Here is a 21662-nt window from a genome sequence, read left to right on the forward strand (position 1 = left end):
CAAGCAGAAGGTTCATGATGTTTCGATGATTCCTTCAGAGGAGTACAGCTGGCTTAAACTGGCTCTCTTATCTCTTTCAGCCAAGGTCATGCTGACTATAAAACTAAGGCCAGAAGGAGCCTGGGTTTCACTTTCTCTTTCTAGCTCTCTTCCTTCAGGTGTGGTGTTCTGTACATAGTATGCTATAGTGTTAAGGTTTAGTCTTATGGATTTCTTATGGACAGTGCCCGTCCTGATTGTATTGGATTTGTGACCATTATGCTCATTTGCCTTCAGCTGGATGAAATATTAATTGCCTCTGGTCTATTTTTTGGGAATCCTGCAACGTGTTTAACGTTTTTACTCTGCTAACTATACGTTGGAGTTCTTCTCTGGATCAATATTGAAGAGAATTTCATGATAAGAAATACCCCTGTACAGACCTGCAACCTGGGTTCTCCTCCTAGAGAAAGCAGGGCTGCCCAGAGGTCTCCATGTGGCCAGGGATCCCACAGAGCCAGACATCTCCCTCATCACCTCAAGGGCCACATGTGCTGGACTGCCCTGCCCTAGAGAGTCACTGCCAGTCAGAGTAGACAATACTGAGTTAGTTAGACCAGTGATCTGAATCAGTACAAGGCAGCTTCCTAACCTTAGAGTTCCCAGTCCAAGTTGTTTCATTGCTGGAGCAGCCACACTCTTAGGGCTCCATGCTCCAGTTCAAAGTAGTCTTGAACCAGGGGAATAGAAACTAGGACCAGCATGTGTGAACCTGCTATCCTTCCAGACACATTGTTTAGAAATGATCAAATAGGGCTATGACAACTGACTTTCCAAATGATTTAGCTTCAGGGCATGTAGAAGGTGGTAAATGGAAAGGGAGATAGGCCTACTGTATATACAAACAAGCTGATTCAATCAATTATGGAAAGTTAATCAGGTGCAAAACACAATATAAAGGCAGCTGGGGGCAACCTTTGCAAAACAAAGCAATGAACTTCAAGCACAAAAGTGAAAATGCCAGTTCATTCTCCTTCAGATACTGAAATTTTGCTCCCTGCTGAAATGACTAGGATTCAGCCCTGGGAAAACCTAAGCTGTAAAAGTTTTTGTAAGCTCTGGTGATTGGGGCAATTTATTCTTGCCATAAGTAACTGATAATTTGCAAGCTCACCATACTGTAAAATCCCTGAGTGAGTACAGCGTTGATTGATTGATTGTCAGAGTCCAAGTTATTTTGTACTGTTTTTCAGAGTTGTTTACTAAGGTTATAGCAACAATGCCTTCTATACATATTATGTGAACTAATCAGTTAATAACAACTAATTATGGTAGCTACAACCATTTCCCAAGTAATAGCTGGTCATTGTCAATTTTCTGAAAACAAGATGCTGATAAACAGTGCCTTAAAAAAAAAAAAGTTTAGAGGTACTCTCATTCCATCTGAGGAAACACCATGACAGGAAATGAGGCCGCCATTGGGGGTAACAATGGAACCGACAATTCACCGTGCTAGAGAATAAACAATTTTTTATTTAAAAAATTAGTTTCTTCTCTCATTAGATTCACAAAATGTTTAGGGGTATACGTACCCCTGCATCCCCCCCAAAAAGCACTGCTGGTAAATATGGGAAACTTTCTTTTCTTTATATTTGTAACATCTGAAATTTACTACTTGGCTTTAAATGAATGTGTGTCCTGAACACGAGCCCCCAATGAGGACCCATGATTAGAAGTTTAGTTCTTTATTGGCAAAGCACTTGACTACATCAGCTCCTAAAATTCAATAGATGCATGCACCACTCCTGCTAAATAGCTAGCTAGGCATCTCCTTCTTCTGACCTGTACAGTTGGAGTAACAGCCTCCATGCCTCCATCAGCACATTATACCCTCTCTTCTGACTGTTAGGATTCATTCCTTGTGTCTGCAGTCATGGGATTGTTGTCTACCACGTGATGGTGTATGTTTTCATTCCACATAGTGGGAAGTGACAGAGACAGGATGTTTTGTTACTGTGTTCCGTGATGTGGGACTATTGTCCTTCGTTTTTTCTCTTTGCTGTCTGATGAGAAAGAGGAAGGAGCTGAGTCAGAATGCTCCGAGTGTATTATACGTAAATAAAAGTAGTTTCGCCAAAATGCTGTGCTACTGAGTTTGTTACTTAAACTGCGAACACTCTGCTGTTCCTAAGCATGCTAATGCCTTTTGGTATCAGTCGCTGTGATGTTCGGGCTGGAGAAAGCTTTAGAAGCTCCCGACCAACCAGGAGGGAGAGAACATGCCAGTTGGGCATGTGTCTTTGCCAAGGTCCTACACGTGAGTAGGATGATCCTAACACTGGTGCAGTATGCACAAGCAACCAGTGACTTTTCCTGAACAGCAGCTCCAGCTACTCCTGTTGCTTTACGCCAAGCTTCCTCAACCTTGGCCCTCCAGATGTTTTGAGACTACAATTCCCATCATCCCTGACCACTGGTCCTGCTAGCTAGGGATCATGGGAGTTGTAGGCCAAAAACAACTGGAGGGCTGAGGTTGAGGAAGCCTGCTTTAAGCCCCTCCTTGTCCTTGGAGACGGAGCTCTCTATGGGACTGTCTCTTCAATCTCTGTGATTCCCTGCAATTCTTCCCTTGCCTCCTCTTTTCCAGCCTCTGACTGCCTGTCTCTTCCTTTTCTCCCTAATTCATGGTGGCCCACAAATATCCTGTATTTTAAATGAGTATCTGATTGTGGCCTTGGTTGTACAATTTAGTGTTTCCCTAATTTCTTTTAATTATCCTGCTTTTGTCTGATGTTAAAGTAACTTTTTGGACTAGTTTATTCTAACTCATATGCTGTGATCCATTGGGCCTTCATTTTTACTGACTCCCAACAGTAATTTGGGTTGCTTTCCTGAGTATAAGATGTTGTGCAGTAAAATTGACAAAGAATAATAAACTGGACATCCGTGAATGTAATTATTTATGAGGTCAATGCATACTATGTAATTTCCTACAGATTCTCCCCCTTATTCTGTTGCTTTCAAAACTAATGTTCACATAAAAAATCTAAAATCTTCCATATAATTTGGTAATTTACTGCTTTCCCAAATACTCTTTTCAACCTATATGGGGATGTTTAGTCCTTGAATGTTTCAAAATGTTAGTGTAAAGCTTCCTGCCGGCTATGTCATGTGACTTGTGGCAATTTCTATGCAATTTTTTTGTCCTGGTTTTCCTCTGATGTTTTTTAGTAAAAAGTACTGAACAAGAAGGCACATTTCGACTTCTAGAATCTCCAGGGAGTATAATTTGCTTGACCTTGTAATACTGCTATCATGTTATTTCAGATATTGCTTTATAAAATGTCCTCTACGACCTGCCTTCCCCCTACCTAAAGAGCAACAAGTGCTTACAGTCTCTCATTGAATCTCAACACTGAAAAATGCCTTGGGGGTCGTACTAGATGTGACGAGGCAGCCATGTTTGTTGCTCACATGCCAGCCCAAATCGCGTATAAAGAAAGGGTGGGGAACTGACTTCAAAAGGAAAGGCAAGAGCTGAAGAGGAATATGTAGAAGAGTGGAGCATAGGCTGCTTTGGCCCGGGCACTTTTCTTCCAGCCCCTCCAGTGAGGTAAGGTAGGGGGAAGGATTGCTCCCCTCACCCAGTGCCACTTTTGAAATTAAAAACTGACTGCTATCACTACCACCTTAAGAGTGAATGGGGAGACACGTGTGAACATCATCAAACAAGACTCTCTTGTTATGCCTAGTTTGGCCTTTATATACAGTGGGGATAGCCAGTGTAGGGTCCTCTAGATGCTACTGGATTCCTTCAGCCCCAACCAGCAAGGCCAATGATCAGGAATGATGGGGGTTGTAGTCTAGTAACATATGAATGGTACCTCATTGGCTGTCCCTAAATATGAGGAAGAACTTTCTGATAGTAAGAGCTGTTTGGCAGTGGAACAGACTCCCACAAGTGGTGGTGGACTCGCCTTCCTTGGAGGTTTTTAAGCAGAGGTTGGATGGCCACCTGCCATGTATGATCTAGTTGAGATTCCAGAATTGCAGGGGGCTGGACTAGATGACCCTCAGGGTCCCTTCCAACTCTACAACTCTGTGATTCTATTATTCTGTGATCTTGGTTCTCATTTGAACTTATCTGTTGAGATCCCTACTCTAAAGGAATCCTTTAAATTTGGTTGTGAATAGCAACCAGTGTATTATTGAATAACGGGAACAAAAACTGTATGCATACTGTATTATGAATTACAACTTGGCAGGCTACAAAAGCCTCATGCATATCCTTCAGTTATGTTTTCTTAATGTGGTTCAACTTACTAAATAGGTATATGTGCTTCCATCGGGGGGGGGGGGAAATGGCAATTCCATTTTTATTCTAATCATAGCAATAGTTATGAGGCCTCAATGAGTGTTTCTAAATGCTCGCCTGTTTTTTCTTTTGAGTCTAGTATGTTGTCAGTGTTTCCCTTCCAGCTGGCTGGTAATTTTTCTGTTTATTCCCCACTCCACCCCGGAAATCCTTGCAAATCAGTATTTGAGGGCCTGACTCTATGCTCCAGAGTCTCAATTTCTTTATGTAACCAGAAAAAAAACATTTCTTTTTTATAATGAATTTAGAATTTCTACCCTTTAACACACCTTAATTGAAGTCAAGGCAACATCCTCTGTCGGATGATGCACTCCCCGCTGCATTCTGAGCACTTGGAATCCTTCTGCAGAAAATCCTAAGCCCTTCATTTTATGTGTAAACATGCTATTAAGAGGAAATACTTCCTGCCCATGAAGCTCAGAAATTAAAATTTAAAAAAACCCGAGGTTTTAGATGAAGTGAGGGGGCTGTTGCAACTTCATTGACTTCCGAGAAACTGTGCCAGATCACAGCAGGACTGAATTGGGTCCAACACATAAAAAGATGCCGTTTCTTTGAAGCACCATAACACAACGGCATTTCCATTGGGCCGCGTGGGTGCCTGCAGTTCCTTTGCCTGCTGTCTGATAACTCTTGGCACAGCACATAAAAAGCATTTTCCTTTCAAGCTAGCAGAAGCTTTTTGTTTGCAAAACACGTACTATCGCATTCATTTCTTCTTCCCAAGCATGGGAATGCATGGGGTGAGATGGATGATAGTAATTTTCACAGCTTAAGTCACTACTTTATCACCAGGAAGCAAATAGAACCCTCATGATGTACAGACTATAGGAGGAAGTGTTCTCGTGCTGTAGTAGTATTCAGCTGCTGTTAGACCCTGTCAAACCCCCTTTATGGTTTCTTATGTTTCGGACGCAATTCATGCCAGTTCTACGAAAATGTGCAATTCACTTTGGGCTGCATTTAAAGAAATACATCCCCAGTAGTGAGCTGACTGTTGATTGCTACCATGTAAGATAATTGTTGGATAAGAAATCAAGGTAAAAACATCTTCGTACCCGGGCGGCGGGTATTGGGGTGATGCTGGATACAACAAAGGATTTTACAGACTGATGTCAGGAATTTAGTTTGCTTCAATTTCTTAACTTGAATTGGCTAGAACAGTTCCACTCTACAGCTACTCTACAGTGTTTTATACTAGAAAAAAACTGTGAAAAATTCAGATGCAGTACAACAACAAACTCCCATGCAAAATTTCTAGGTGACTAAATAGCCCAATTTTTACGCTTTCGTCATTTGAACAGTGATGGTACACCCCTTACTAGTGTTGCACATACTGTTTTAGAACAGGTGCTTTTGTGGTTTATTCTGTTTTTAACTTGTACACCACTTGAATTACTTTACGCTATGAAGTGGTCTATAAATTTGTTAAATAACAGCAGCAGCAACCTGTGGTAAACTTGTGGCCATCGGAGTCCCACTGAGCTCTGCCTAAGGATGGGTCAAACCCCATAAGAGGATTGCTAACTTGGTTTTCGAGCCCCATATACATTTTAAGCAGAAAATCCATGCCAAGTTTTACATGTTAACCTCTTTCCCCATTTCCCCCCTTCTTTGACATTTTTCACTTGTTTTCATTTATGCATTGTTGTGCAAGAGGCATATCATAGTATTTAAAGTCTTCAAGCTGTGGAATACTGAGGCATCCCTTATGCCTGAGTTTTAAACAATGTTGCTCTATAATATCAGAGAGAGGCAACTGATTCACTTTCTTCCCCATATATGCCTGGCAGCGGAGTGATATTAGCAATTGCGTTATGACAGTGAACATGAAAGTAGCTGCACTTGCCTCTGGTTTTCTAACTCTGTTTGAACTCAGAATGGAATAAAAGTAATTTGTGTAATGCTCAAAATTGCAAAGCGTCATCATCATGGTGGAAATTATGAAATGCGGAAAAGAATGAATGTGATAGGCAAAGAGATACCTAGGTTTTGGAAACAGCTTCAGCAGGTCGGCTGCATTATGTGGTGTTTGGGAGCACTAATAGTCTGTGTTTCTCATTGTGCCTGTTGGTGGATAAGCCATATATAGATAAGAGAGATCATTATTGTTACCTTACCCATTGGCGTGGTTGACACAACACAGGAAGTTGAACTATGGCTTCCTGGGACCATGTGAATGTGCAGGCTCCTGGAGAGTGGCTTGCAGAACCTTGTCTCCTCCCCAGTCCTTTTTACTGTCAAGCTGAGCTAAGTTTGGCTTAGTGTGTCATCCAGACGGGGACTTATGGTTAAGCTCTGTCTTCAGAACCTTGAGCTGTAGCTAAGGTTTGCTCTTGACTCTGAGTCAAGGACTGGGAGTGAGCAAAGTGGCTGTCAGCTACTTTTAGGGAGCCCACACAGTCCCAGTAAGCCATAGTTTAGCTCACTGTGTTGTTTGAGCCAGCCCATTGTTTAGATAGCTTTGTTTCTCCCCCCCCCCAGCAATTAGTGAACCAAACATTATCCCCCCTCCCTTTGTGTGTGTTAAAGACTAATCTGTACACAGTAAATCTTTATTTTGGTCAGATTGTTTTACTGAATTGTGTACTAAAAGGCTTAATGTGATCCTAATTTGCAGCTAATCTTCTTTACCAAGGAAGTACTGTATTTGTTTTTTGAACGCCACATCATTAGCCTAACTTGCCGGGCAACAAAGAAGCACAGCAGCCCACAAAAGGTCTAGCATTAAACATCCACGCTTGTTATTCTCATAATCCATGTGGATTTTGAAACAGGGAGGTACAAAAGTTGCCTTTTTAACTAGACCAGTATCTGTAAGTTTCAGATGCACGTGGTTTGATGTTAACTCTATGGAATCTGAAAAGCTTTCAAATTAAAATGTAACATTTTTGTCTGGCAGAATTGTAATATAGCTGATTCTGAGCAATATATAGAGCAAGAGCAAGATTGCTTCTTAATGCAAATAGGTAGTCAGCTCAAGTGGACAGTAACCTCTAGAGAAAATATTCAGTGTATGCATGCATTGCATTATGACAGCAGGAGTTCCAGGCTGTTACATTGACTCAAGAAGCTCACCTTCTACAGGCATCCTAAAACTCTCTTCTAGGGGGAGAACAACAGTGTTACCAGCCAAACTTAACCCATCCTGTTTTGCACCCTCAATTGTGGCTTCCCTGGAATCTTTTTTTCTCTTACAGCAGTCAAGTGTTGAAGACATTATACTCCCAGTTGCTGTCTGCCAGGACCTGTGTGTGTGTGTGTGTGTGTGTGTGTGTGTGTGTGTGTGTGTCCTCTGAGGTTTATTGCTGGAGTTTATTGCAGTGCAGCAAGTGGAATATTCTACAATGTTGTCTTGGCAAAAGTAAAAAAGCTGGAGCTGTAGTATTTATAAGAGAACTAGCCATTCCAGAAAACTGCCAATCACAGAAATTTATGTTGTGTGTTCCAGTCTTCACCTGGGGGAGGGATCTAAGGCCCTGTCACACCCACTCCCAGGATTGACACCAGTCTAGGTTTCAGTTGCAGACTGTGAAGTTCCTGGCAGTGACTCCTTTATCTCTTGCAGATTTCATGTGTCAGATTTACTGTGTAAAAAGTCTCCTTTGACATTGATTGTTTCACAGAATGGGAGATTTTGGGTAGTACATTTCTCCTAACATATTATTGCAATAAGGATTTGTTAGCTGCACTTGTAAAAACTTTTAGTAAGGTTTTAAAGCCATGTCTTTTATTGCACTGACAACCTTAGTGGGGTGCTTTATTTATTTATTCATTCATTCATTCATGCCTCCGTTCATCTGGCTGGGTTGCCCCAGCTATTCTGGGTGTACAGTGGGCGCTCGGGTTGTGAACATGAGCTGTGTGGGAGGCACGTTTGCAATCCACAGTGTCCGCAACCCACAGCGCAGCGTCTGCACACGTGCGGGTTGCGATTCGGTGCTTCTGCACATGCGCAAAGCTCCGAAACCCAGAAGTAACCTGTTCTGGTACTTCCGGGTTTTGGCGCGTCCGTATCCCAAAAAGAGCAACCTGAAGCGTCTGTAACCCAAGGTGTGACTGTATTGTCACTTACTATCATATGTGGGTGATTGGAATAGATGATATACCATCTTGACCTTGGATTTTATGTATCCATGAAGTAGTGTAGTACGTACAAAATGAAAGCGAATTTGAAAATCAGGAGAATTTGTCACTCTAGGTTTACTGGATCCTTAAAGAAAATCTCAATTTCAAATTGTCAAAGAGAGATTGCAGTTTTGAAACCACTTCAGTATCAGTCTAAGGTTCTGTTACTGAAAAAGAATTTATAGAACATATAGGCAACTTATCCTAAGGGTGGTTTGCTATAAAGCATACTGCCAAACCAAAAAGCTTTATGCTTCATATTTATGCTGGCTTTATAGTTGTAAAAGAAAGCCTGGAGGCAGCCTATTAACTTCCCCATCTTAGTGTGATTTATAGTATGATGGATACTATATTTGATACATTTTCTTTATGCTTGGACTGTTTTATTAAGTTGATTTATGAGTGGGTAATTACAAAAAATAAATCCGAAATACTGTAGTTTGCTAAATAGCAACACGTCAGCAAAGAAAGTTGTTATCCGAGTGACATTTGTATTGTATTTTTGGAGCTGCTTCAAAAACGCTTTTGTGATCAAGTTTAATACCGAAATACAAGCGGAACATATTGCGCAAAATGTGTATGCACGTACTTCTAGCATGTTGAAACTTTAAAACTGAGGTAAGCACAGAGCTTTTCCCACTCGCATGTCAAGCAAGCTGAATCAACAATTAATAACTAACATTAGAAGTTAAACTGAGTTTGGAAGTGATTATGAGTTTCAACCATCTATGACAGGTTTTATACATGACTCTGAGTCTGTCTGTGAGCTTTTAAAGAAGTTGAACTGCATTTGCAATCGGAGGTAAAGTGTAGGTTAAGGCATCAATAAAGAATAAAGACCAGCTCATCCTCTTAACTCTTCAGTGGTGCTTTTGTAAAGTTATGAGCTTCTTTATGACTGGTCGTACGTTAGTGTCAAATGGAAGCTTCTGCCTACTTTCTTCAAACAGTGAAGGGTCTTCTGCCACAGAGATCCAGTTGTTCCTTCAGGCCCTGCAATTCATCACTACAGGCACTATTTAGTAGGTTTACCAGCTATCAAACTGCAAAATGAGATTGAGCTAATTCCACTCAGTATGGGGAAGTTTTGATCAATTCTGTCAGTGTTCTCTTGATTTTTGGCAGCTTCAGAAGTTTGAGCTTTCATTTCTATATATTTTTAGTATGCATTTCTTATCCCCAGAAACCAGGGGGAAAACATAGGGTACTTTCTTCCTACATGTCTTCTTGACATGATTTTTGCTAGGCAGGCTAGACAGGAATCGTGGCTCAACATTTCCTGGGAAATTCATAGAAGTTCAACTTTTCTGCACCAAACATTTTCAAGCAGAAACCAGTGGTTTGGAAATGGGGCAGCTACAAGGTATAAAACCCAAATGTGGTTAAAATGTAAATTGACGGCAAGAAAGCATCAATACTCCACTCTGTTTCATGGCTGCTTAGCATTGTTATGAAGATGTGAATGTATTGTCATACTTGACTGAGCCCCAGCCTTACAATTCAGCTTAATTATCTTCAAGGTCATTTGCCCCCCCCCCCCCAGTCAGGCCACACTTGAATATGTCAAATTATCTAGGACTACAGAACTTGCTCCTTTCCCCCATTGTGTGCCATTTTATTGCTGTCTATAACTATGATTATGTCTCTCTTTGCTGTGAAAAGCTAGAAAACTCAAAAGCCTTGTTTTGTTTTTTTCCTGCATGCGGCAAACAAAGCACTACAGACAGCCTATTCATCTGTTCACATTTACACAACCAAAATTGCCTGGAAAAATCTCTTTCTCTGACTGAATATAATATGGTGTATATTTCCCAAACAGTCACATCAGTACTGAGAGCCTTACTTCTTCACAATAAATATTTTCCTAACACAAATGGGCAAGCAACAAAGTTTCACTGCTTTCTGCTGTTCTTTGTCATGCGCTTCCTACACACCATATAACAGGACGGAGTCCTGCTCTGTTATATCTTCTGGAGAGCAGCCCTTGAACTGGACGCTACAGCACCATGCTTATTTATATATTGGTCCCATCCTAACTCAAAGGTGTTCAGGAGTCACACCCTGCCTTCAGGCTTATCTAAAAAAGACAAGACACATAAGAGAAGGAAGAATGGCGGGAAAAAGTAGAGGAGGAAGATTAGTTTGATGATGCCAGAGTGAAGAGGTAAGTTGTAAGTAGGGATCTGTAACCAGCAGGCTCCAGGGCTCCAGGCTGACCTTCCCTTGCTTCAAGAGAGATGCTGCAATCAACCCATCAGCCCTCATTCATCTCAACAGTGACAGAGTATGCACACTGTTACTTGTGGCAAAGCATTCTTTCTGGAAAGGAGTGGGAACAAGCTCCAGGCTGCAAGTGCTGCTTCTCTGGTTGATGGCTGGTGCCACACTCTTGCTGTGGTATTCATCTTGGAAGGCATGGTGTGTATCCTTCCAGAGACCCTTGGTCCCTGGGCATGGAGTGTGCTTCCCTCCACTTCTGCTTCCTGAGGCAACTGGAAGTTGGAGTTGCATTTCGGGTAGAGAGGTGGAAAACAGAGCTAGCAATTTGCTCAATATCACTCAGTGGCCTTCATGCCTCATTAGGAATTGGGTGCATTTATTTTGCTTGGTTGCAGCTTTCTGGCAGCCCTGCTGAATGTTTGTGGAACATGTTGCCAACTGGGAGATATTAGGCCCCATCACTTCAGGCCTTTAGGAGAACCCACAGACGTGTTTGTTCTGGAGCTTAAATAGGTTTTACTGTGTTTCTGAATTGAATTGAATTGATCTGTATTTACCATATTTTTCGCCCTATAGGACGCACTTTTTCCCCTCCAAAAATGAAGGGGAATGTGTGTACGTCCTATGGGGCGAATGCAGGCTTTCGCTGAAGCCTGGAGAGCGAGAGGCGTCGGTGCGCACCGACCCCTCTCGCTCTCCAGGCTTCAGGAAGACATCCGCAAGTCTCGCATGCCCGGCGGGAGGTCCCGCCAGGCGCGCGAGGCTTGGGGCGGCAGCCTGCAGCCTGAAGCAGGGGGTGAGCTGCGGAGCCCGCCTCCTGCTTCGGGCAGATGTCCTTAAGCCTCGCACGCCCTGCAGGAGGTCCCGCCGGGCGCGCAAGGCTTGGGGCGGCAGCCTGTTCTGGGGGCTGGGGTCGTGGGAAGCTCAGGCTTCCCCCGCGCCAGCCCCCGCGCCTGGGGGGGGGAAATAATTTTTTCCCCTTTATTTCCCCCCAAAAAACTAGGTGCGTCCTATGAGGCGGTGCGTCATATGGGGCGAAAAATACGGTATTTATTGGAAGTTAGTATTTTATAGAGCTCAATTTTTAATGTTGGGTTTGTTTGTTTTTGAGTATTATAGCTGGTTCTGCTAGTGATTACTTTGGTGTAGTCTTCCCCAACCCCAGGCCTGCCAGATGCCTTGGGCTACCATAAGCTCCAGGCAGAATGGTCTGTTAACACGTTATAGTGAGCCACCCTGGAAGGGTTTTAACCACCAAATGTGACATATGAACATTTTAAATAAAGGAAAAGCTTGCCAAAAGACTGCTTTGGATGTGAACATTTGCCTAGCCCATGGACTTTGGTTGTTGCCTACCTCATAGGCCCACAGCCCAGCTCCCTAACGGCTAGGTGGGGCTCACTAGCTCTGGGAGGAGGGGTGTGATTCCTCAAGTGGATTAGGCTCAGGACAGGTGAGAGTCACCTGTCTCATCAAGCCCAGATGCTGCAATCAGCATGCAAAGTACAAAAGGGAAGCAGAGCTGAGGTGCTATGTCTGTTCAACTGCCCATGTTGGTGGATCTTGACTTGGTTGCCCTTGAACCTCCATGGGACTGTGCTTTGGGTTTGACTCTGCCGGACTTGGCTACTTGGATTGACCCTGGACTGTGTATCCTGGCTTTGGACTATGCTTGTGTGGATTGACCACTGGACTTTGGACTTGGCATACACTTTCTGACAGGTAGGCCAGGGGGCGGGAGAAAGTCCCATTGTGTGAGCATACCATGTTGTTCTTATTCCACTTAGCGTTACATTGACATCCACCCTTAGGCTGGCTGCTCCTGTAGTCCAAACATCCATTTTGCCTTTGCCTTACAAAGCATGCTTGTATTTTCCATTCCTGATAAGAACATATATGCATGCATGCAAAATGTGTATTAACAACATTTGGCCATTAGGAGCTTTGGGGAAATCAATAAACAACTTACTTTGTTATGGGAAGTGTAGTATGTTTTGTGCTCCTAAGATCTGATACACATGCATAGTCCTTGTCTATGGGTAAGAATTACCAAACTAATGTCAGTTTCACAAAGTCTTTTCAATATACTTTTTCAAGTAATCTTCCTTGACTTGCTATGTCGGCAAAAGCGGTGAGGTTTTTCTTCCTGGCACAAAAGACACCGAGGCTGACTTTCTTGCACTGTGAAAGTAATTCTCAGCCTTCTTCAGACCATTATCAAAGACTACCTGACCTCTACTGCCCTCCCTTAGGCACTGAGGAGAGAAATAAATCATACTGGACACTTATATTAGACACTGTTCAATACCACTGATGTTTTTATTTCATTCTATATATTAAGCTACAGTTCTTAAGGTGGTTTCGTTTTAGACAGGTGGCTAGTAAATGAAGATAAGACATGGGCAGTTAGTTTAACAGCAACTGAACCTAACTATCTAAAGTGCTACCTTGAAAGCCTTAGTTTTGATTTATTAACCACCCCCTCCAAAAAAAAAGCTCATTGCAATACGCAGGGACATTGTTTTAAGGATTCTGTGTGCGCCACAAGTTTCACACTAAAAATAACTTTCCCTAGACATACTTACTGAATTCAATTAGCTGCCAACTTTAGCATGAAAAGAATGTTGAGTGATCTCACTATGGCTGAATATGTAGAGGTTGGATTATCTGTGGACACATATGCCTGCAGTTGTCTACCTGTCTTTAATGACATTGGTTATTTATTTAAAAACCTATTCCACACCTGTCATCAGAAGACCTCGGGCAAGATTACACCGAATGAATACATAAAACACCCTAATAATGCACCACATAATATCAATAGTCCATTGATTGGTCCATCACACTGACCAATATTGCAGCCTGGAAAGACCTGTCCAAACATGGCAGGTGCCTAAAAGGTGTACAATCGGTGTGCTTGCTAGGGCTGATGGGTAATGTAGTTCAGCGACATCTGGTGGACCAAAGGTTCCCCACCCCTGGTTTACAGTGTTAATGCCACTCTTAACTTCTAGAGGGATTATGAGGTGCTATTGCCAAGAAGACCTTCTGCTGAATGTTTGATCCCTGGGATTTCACTTAAGGTTGAAACTATCAGCCAAGCATCCCAGCAGAACTGAAACGTGACATATATGATGGGATCTTATAGTACTTTCCCAGGATGTGAATTCTTCCTAAGTGAATTTTAACATTTTTACTATAGGCAACGCCCCATTTACGTGGGGGTTGCATTCTTGTGTGCGTCAGTGGGACATGTGTCAGCCTGCCCCGTTCCACCTTCGCCCCATTGCAGTTATGAAAACAGGGCACACGTTGGCAGCCGCACAGGTGCTGATCACACACAAATGGGGAGTTGCCTGTAGAATGTTTGGGATTTTTATAGTTGAAGACACTGCTGCCACATCCTATGTGTATTAAGCTTGGGATTCTTGATAATGGGATATATCATGTTAATAATCAGTGTGGTGGCTGGTTGGTAGGTGGCACATGTGAACTCAAGACTTGCTTCTGATTGCGCTGTGGCAATGCACAGTTACAAGGTGAGTGCTGTCTGAAAGCTCACTTGCTGGATCATCACTTTGTTGTGGTGAGTGGGCTTGCACGTTCCTATGACCCTTGTGAGCGAAGTTGCCAGGAGTTTTGTACTCCCAGCAGGGTCACCCAGGGTGGTAAAGTCAAAGGGGAGGAGCTAGACAAATAATGATCCACTAAGTCCTCAACGGCAGAACAGGAGGAAGATAAGAAGCGGTATGTTACAACGGCTGTGAAAGGATGCAAAATGCCAAGCACATATTCACACTTTCTATATGACAGGTTTGGGAGTGGTTCCAAGTATCTGGAAAGTGGAAATAACTGTAAAACACAGACAAGCAATACGGTTGCCAGCTGACTGTCTGACAAGATATCATCTTGGATTATAGCTCAGAAAGGGGAAATATGTTTTTAATTGCAAGACCTACAGTTTCAGAGCTTTGACAGCATAATTTACAAGGGAATATACATTGGTGCAATTTCTTCTTTCTTTCGGAAACATGCTAAAATTCTTGTGTGGTGAACTCATTTGCATAACTGGGAATAATCAAGCTGGGAAAATATCCTGTTACTTCCATAATATAAAAATTTTCCAAAACTGAATGGAGATTGGTTGATACATTGTGTATGTTTATACTTAGGTAAGAATACAGCTCAGAATGCTAATAAAAAAGGAGTAAAAAAAAAAGGAACTCTTGCTAGGAGCAGACTGGATGTGAAAGGATAATAAATTGGTTTGGACTTGGGCTGCTTCCACACTGGGCACTTACTGTGGAACAGCCATGCTTTATTCATTTTTTAATAGGGCTTCTACACAGCATCAATAGCAAAACACCACCATCTCATTTCCCTGAAATTCAGCTTATGTTTTCCCAGCCCAGAAAATCTGACACACACACACACCACCATTAAATGGCGTAACTGCTCACTTTCATCAGTTGCACATGATCCACCCTGTTGCCATCCTGGCCAGATTATGATTTATATTGATTTGCTCAGCAATTTGCTGGATTGTTCTCTAGCAGTTTCTGTGGTCTCTCTCTTCTCTCTAGGAATCAGCTCTATCCCTTTCCAAATAGAATTGCCTTTATATTAGCCCCCCTCTGCAGTGGGGGGCAATCATAACTGGGAGTGCAGTGCTGGAGAAGACTACCCATGCTTGAGTGGGCTGTGTTCTGGTGGTCTTCCTTTGAAAGCACTGAATGCAAATTTACTGATATTTCTATGTCCCCTATCCTTAAAGCAGAATACAGTTTTATGATGTTGCTTGGAGTGGGACATGTGGGTGCCAACCAATCAGTGTTATGCATAGCCAGTTCTGCTGCAAGAATACTGGTTTTGCCCTTGCTCAGTTCGAACAATACATGATGTGTTCAGTTGTACAGTGGGGTCACTTATCGAGTTCTATATGTCTGTATACACCTCCATCTCATTGCATCTATTTTTCAGTTTCTCTCTGTGGTGCTCTTACACTGTGCATCACAATTGATTTTGAGGGTCAGCTTCCTAGCAAACAGAATGGTAAGGTATGTCACACCTTCACTGTTCCTGTGGTTCTCTCGAGAATGTATGCGAGCAAGAACCGTCATCTCTGGACTCTTGTCTTTTTGGAATTGCTGCTGCATAAACAGGAAGCTGAAATAATTAATTCTACTGAAAGTAACAAAAAGAGGAGGGATAACATGAAGCAAGGCCCTGGATTAGCAATGCAACTGCTGAGAAGAATAAATCAAGCTCATCTACCCTTACCCATGCAATCAATCGCCGCATCCATATCGCCAACCATTATTAGTTGCTCTAGCTGTGTGATAGCCAGCGCCAGCATGTTTATTTGTCTTGCAAATGTATGCATGGAGTTCTTTTAGCTATAGACGGGCATCGGAAATGATAATCTCTTCAAGATTGGATCTCTTTATTAGTTAAAATAACAGTTTCTGGATGAGTGGCAGATTAATCACAGAGGGCCGGGTTGATGCATGAGTGGATCTGGGAAACAGCCCTCTGTTTCAAGACTCTTGTATCATAAGTATCCAGCATACTAAATAGGAAAACGTATTTGGAGATTAAATCTTTGAACTTGCATTGGGTTGTCTGGTTCTGTGGAACTCAAATTGGAGTCCGACAAATCAGATGCTGACTTTCTGAACTCGCCTGGGCCATTCCTGCTGATGCAGTCGCACAGTCCTCCTGGCCTGGGAGGTCATGTGGCACTAGGGCCTTCTGGATGCAGCTGCACTACAATTCCCATCAGCTTCAACTTTCACAACCAATTGTCAAGGATGGTGGGAGTTATAGTCCAATAATTTCTGGAGGTGCACAGGTTCTCCCATTCCAAAACAACTAGGGGATCAGACCAGTGCCATTGACTGATATAAAGTCTTCCACATCTACTGTCTTCCCCCATTCTGAACAACTTTTCACTGATGGAGATCACAATATATTTCCACTGTACCAGCAGAATATCAGCCTTCAGCAAAACTGCCTTCTGCCTCTCTCCTACAGCACTGCTCTAACCAGGGAGACAAGGGCCACTTGCTGAAATCCCATTATTTACTACCCCGACTTTCCTGATTGTATGGGCCCTGCCCAGCCTTCTAAAAACAGCACAAATGGAGAGGGTGGTAGAGCATCTGCTTTGCGCTTGGAAGGTTCCAGGTTCAATCCCTGGTGTCTTCAGGTAGGGCTGGGAGACAGCCTGCCTCAAACCCTGGAGAGCCACTGCCAGTCACTGTGTGAACAATACTGAACTAGATGGACCAATGGTCTGACTGGGTAAAGGGAATCTTCCTGTGCTCCTAAGGGCTCATCTGACTCATCCTGCAGTTAAAGCACCATTTCCTACAGTGTCCAGCTGGACATATTAGAAGCTCACTAGCAGAGCTTAAACTTGAGCAGTAGCCCTCTCCTGTTGTTACTCCCCAGCAACTGATTATACAGAGACATAGTGCCTTTGTACCAGGAGGTTGCATATAGCAATCATAATTAATACCTGTACTGTTAATCATGGTGGAAGGGATATTGTTTCTATGCATGTTTAACATAATGCTGTTTTTAATTACACTGGCATTTCCAGTGTTTTACTAATTTATTAAAAAAAATCCCTTCCAGTAGCACCTTAGAGACCAACTAAGTTTGTTATTGGTATGCGCTTTCGTGTGCATGCATACTTCTTTACCAATAACAAACTTGGTTGGTCTGGAAGGATCTTTTTTATTTTTTATTTTGTTTTGACTACGGCAGACCAACACGGCTACCTACCTGTTACTGATTTATAGAAGACAATGTTAGATATTTTGAGCACATACCTCTGCAGTTAGCACTGCTTCTCCTGAGATTTATAAAATTATTCAGTGTACAGATCTTTAGATTCATGGCTTTGGACCAGGCAAATTGCAAAATATAAGATTTGTAAATTTGTATGAAGTACCCCTCCCATGGACATATTAAGAAAAGAGAGATCCCGGGCTCTCGGTTTCTACTTCAGTGCTTGTTGGGTGAAACCCATTAAAAATGATTCCACTGGGATACCTCAAAATTGAACTCTGCCCCTGCTTCCATTGAAGTTCTTCCCATTTTTTAAAAAAAGCATACAGTGAAATGACTTTTATTATTAAGACTTGAGTGTATTTCCTTGTTTGCCAAGCTCAAGAGAGGCATCTTTTTATCAATAGTTTTCACCCAGTCCCTGGAAATGAATATACTTTGCCCTCTGCTCTTCTTCCTCCCTTTATTCAACTCTTCTCTGCAGTTCGAGAGGCAGGTTTGCTACTGCTAGTGGTGCTGGAAGGCAAAGTGTGTTCTGGACCAGGGAAAGCAAGAGTCATTTCAGGCAAGCTCGACCAGGTGTCACCTCTATATGCAATATGCCAAGCCTGGTCTGTTGAAGTACGGTAACTCTGCTTTGAAGAGGTACCCTACTTTCCCCAGTGCAGCTTGACTTGGGCGGGGCAGGTTGAATTAACCTCATAAACACTACCTGTCAAACTGATGGGCACTTGTTAAAAAAAAGCTGAGCTGAGTGAAAATGTTCTGCAATAATCAATTGTATACCACCAAGACTAAGTGGTTTTCCATTTTTAAAAGAAGGTGTTATTGATTTAATCTTCTCTATAGCAATGTTTTCATTCAGTGTTTTCTCTTGAGTGCTGGTAAAACATTGAAATTCAATATGATATTGTTGGATTTGCTCTGTATGTTGTTCTAATATTATTTTATCAAAACAAGAGATACAAACAATATTGCTTCACACCATTTCTTAAAAATACCCTACATACTCTGCAAATTGGCTGCTCCTTATCCATGATTGTTTTCAATTTTTGGAATATAGCAACTGGACTTTTTTATATAAAAATGTTTTGTTTGTTGTAATTGCCCAGTATGCTTTTTAAAATCTGTCTTTAAACTATATTTGCAGGCTAGTTTTTAATTCAGTATAATATCATATAAAGATTTCAGTGCCGTTATTTCTCTATAGCTAGCCCCCACATTAAAGCAATTTATAATGTTCAGGACATTACTGGAACTTTAATTGTTTCAGATCTATCCATGTGAATGTGAACCACCAAGACGGTATGGGTAGGTGGATGTAATGTTGGCCATGTCTACACATGGGTTGCCCCCTTTCCAACCTTAGTCATGGTCCAATTTGAGTCCCTTTGCTTGCTGAGCAACAGAGGCTTAATAGGTCTGCATGAAGCCTGGAAAATTTATGAATGTGATGAGGCCCATCAAAACCAAAGCAGGGTAAATGCAGCTTTCATTAATGTGCCATGTGCCTTGCAAGCCTGGCTAAACTTCTTTCCATAGTTAGTCTGTATTTTAAAAGGAGCTTTTTAAGAAACCAGTTGAAAACTATTCCTTAAAAGTGTATACCTTTCAAACTTAAGAACATATTTGAATTTATTTTTAAATGTTCCACAGATATATGTGCATCTCTTTCACCCATAAAATGGTGCATTTTGTAAAAGGTGTGTGCGTGGCAAATCAATGAGACTTCAATTGCAGAGGGTACTTTTGTGAATGAGAAAGCAAACATCCTTTATGCCATTCATCACACAAGGAAGAATGAATTTGCCTGAGGCAGGGCTGGAGTCTAGAGAGCTGTAGAAAATCCAGCAAAAATTTCAAACTATGAAAAGGAAACCCTCTTGAGGGACTTAGGTTTGTTTGCAAAATTTTCTTAAGAGAGATGGGGAAGAGTTGAGTCTATGGTTAGCTGGAGAGTGGATATAGCAAAGCATAGTCTATAAAAACATGTTTCATATCTCTAAGGCTTCGCTTTCCAGCCTCCTAAAAAGATCCCTATGTTAATCCTTCAGAAGAAATGAGACTCTTCTTTTTAAAAGCTTGTCCTCCCATAAAAGAGCATATGAGATCCAGACAGGCAGGAAACCAAGAGTCTCTTTAAATTACTCCAGATAATAGATTCTGATTTCCTGCTGGGCCTTTAACTGTGAAATACCTAGCCATTTTTGCCATGGCTCCCCATAAGTCATGTGTTCTACAGATGTTGGGATACTGCCAGGGAGACAAAGTCCATCTCGACTCCACGTCGTCTCCGGACGTCCATTGATCTCCCATAGACACGCAGTATCAGCAGTTAGCGACACGAGCTCCAGAAATAGCTTCCCACATTCCAGAGCCAAGCACGCTCTATCAGCAGATATGCACACAGCGAAAGATGCACCCAGGAGAGCATTATTTACAAGTTTATTCAGCGTTGGTCAGAACAAAGAAAAACATGACTGCCTGCTTCAGAGTCTCCAGCAGAGAGAGAGAAACGAAAGCAAAGACACAACATAAACATCCTGTGAAACAGGAAAATACGCAGGCTGTGACACAAACATCCTGCTCCCTTTTAAGGTGGAATGGAAATATCCTAACACTGTTTACTTTATGGTCTCACTTGAGACACCTTGTTAACAGTGCAGTTCAACTTGGACATGTAAGAACCTAACCCACATTACCCTTACTTTTATCATAATTTGGGAAGTAGGTAAAGCTGATTCACACCCCTAGTACCCATGCATAGGAGTGTACTATTGATATAATGGCCACAATCTAGCACCAGATTTGGGGTGCTTAAAACCATTGATAGATATCTGTAGTAAACTCCATTGATTTCAATGGAAAAATCAACATAACACTATGCTGAAATGTAGTCACTAATTTCAAGCTGTCCCCCCCTTAACTCATCCCCTTAGAAAGTATTACTTTTTACTCCATTTGTGGGGAGTAATGTATCTAATGGGTGTTTTATTCTTTACAGGTGAGTAGCTGTTTCTTCCTTTGGGGGCTCAGTTCTGGTAAGTTTACTATGTCCAAGTTTCCAGTCAACTTTGTAAGTTAACTGAGAATATCCCCCAATAGTTCTATGGCATAGTTTTTTGAAGTACCTACATAATTAGGGAAAACTCACTTGTACATAAAAGGCAGAAACTGACTATTCTCAAGGAGAACAAGATTTGCTTTGCTGTCTCAGTCTTTCTGCAATGTACAGTAATTCCTTGAGAACTTCTGGGCATTTTCCTATGGATAACTGAAAGAAGGCAAGCCTCGTTCAAAGTTACATGTATTGAAAGAAAACCCTAGAAATGTTATTTTTTAAAAAAGCTTTAGTTTTGCTGACAACAGTTCAGGATGAATAGTGCTATCCTATGCATAGTATATTTGTGGAGCATCAGTACACACTAAGCGCATGTGTATTGGGGATAGCTGAGAAGGATCATTTGGAAACCATTTGCACAAGCGAAATAGCCCCCACACTGTTTCTTTTATCTTATAACTTCTGATGTGCTAAACTGTTCAGTCCCTCCTGATTTCAGCTTAAGATGCTACACCTCTGAAGTATTAATAGGATGCTGGACCGAATAACTAATCCACTGTCCCCCCCCCCCCCACCTCTGGGAGTGGTTGTGTAGTTTTCAGGCTTTATCTCCCTCCCATTTTCGACACAGCCCGTGACTGAGTAAAGCCATGAATCACTGTTAATTACCTGCAGTTTTATTTCTCTCTCACCTTTTTCTCACTCACGATGCCCTTGTTCTTCCTTTGCCGTGGATTGAAAATATTAGATAATTTTTATAGAGATTCTATTTTTAAAACGTTAAATTCACAGAGAATGCCATAAAGCAGTGATATGCATCATAGCAATAGCAATAACGAAGTGTTGGAGGGAGAAATCCACTGAGCGCTGCTCCTGAGTGACTCCCATTAATTTTAATGAGGCTTGCATGGTAGCAGCATCTGGTGGGTTACACACAGAACGTTGACAGAATAGCAAGACCCTCAAATATATCTGATTTTCTCGACATACTGTATTGACTCAACAACATGGTTCTCCACATTCCGTTGGAGAGGCTATCCAAACTACTACTACTATTAGTATTATTATTTCCACCATTGACTTCATTTCATTTTTGAGGCCCTT

At 42.0% G+C, this 21662-nt stretch overlaps 1 protein-coding gene across 2 annotated transcripts in view; it reads left to right on the plus strand.

Moving 5' to 3' along the window:
• The window catches only part of SMYD3 (SET and MYND domain containing 3), a 333084-nt gene that overhangs the window by 146655 nt on the left and 164767 nt on the right, over positions 1-21662 (plus strand). The window lies entirely within an intron of this gene.

The sequence above is a fragment of the Podarcis tiliguerta genome (genome assembly GCF_965153285.1).
Source record: "Podarcis tiliguerta genome assembly, chromosome: 3".
Taxonomy (NCBI): domain Eukaryota; kingdom Metazoa; phylum Chordata; class Lepidosauria; order Squamata; family Lacertidae; genus Podarcis; species Podarcis tiliguerta.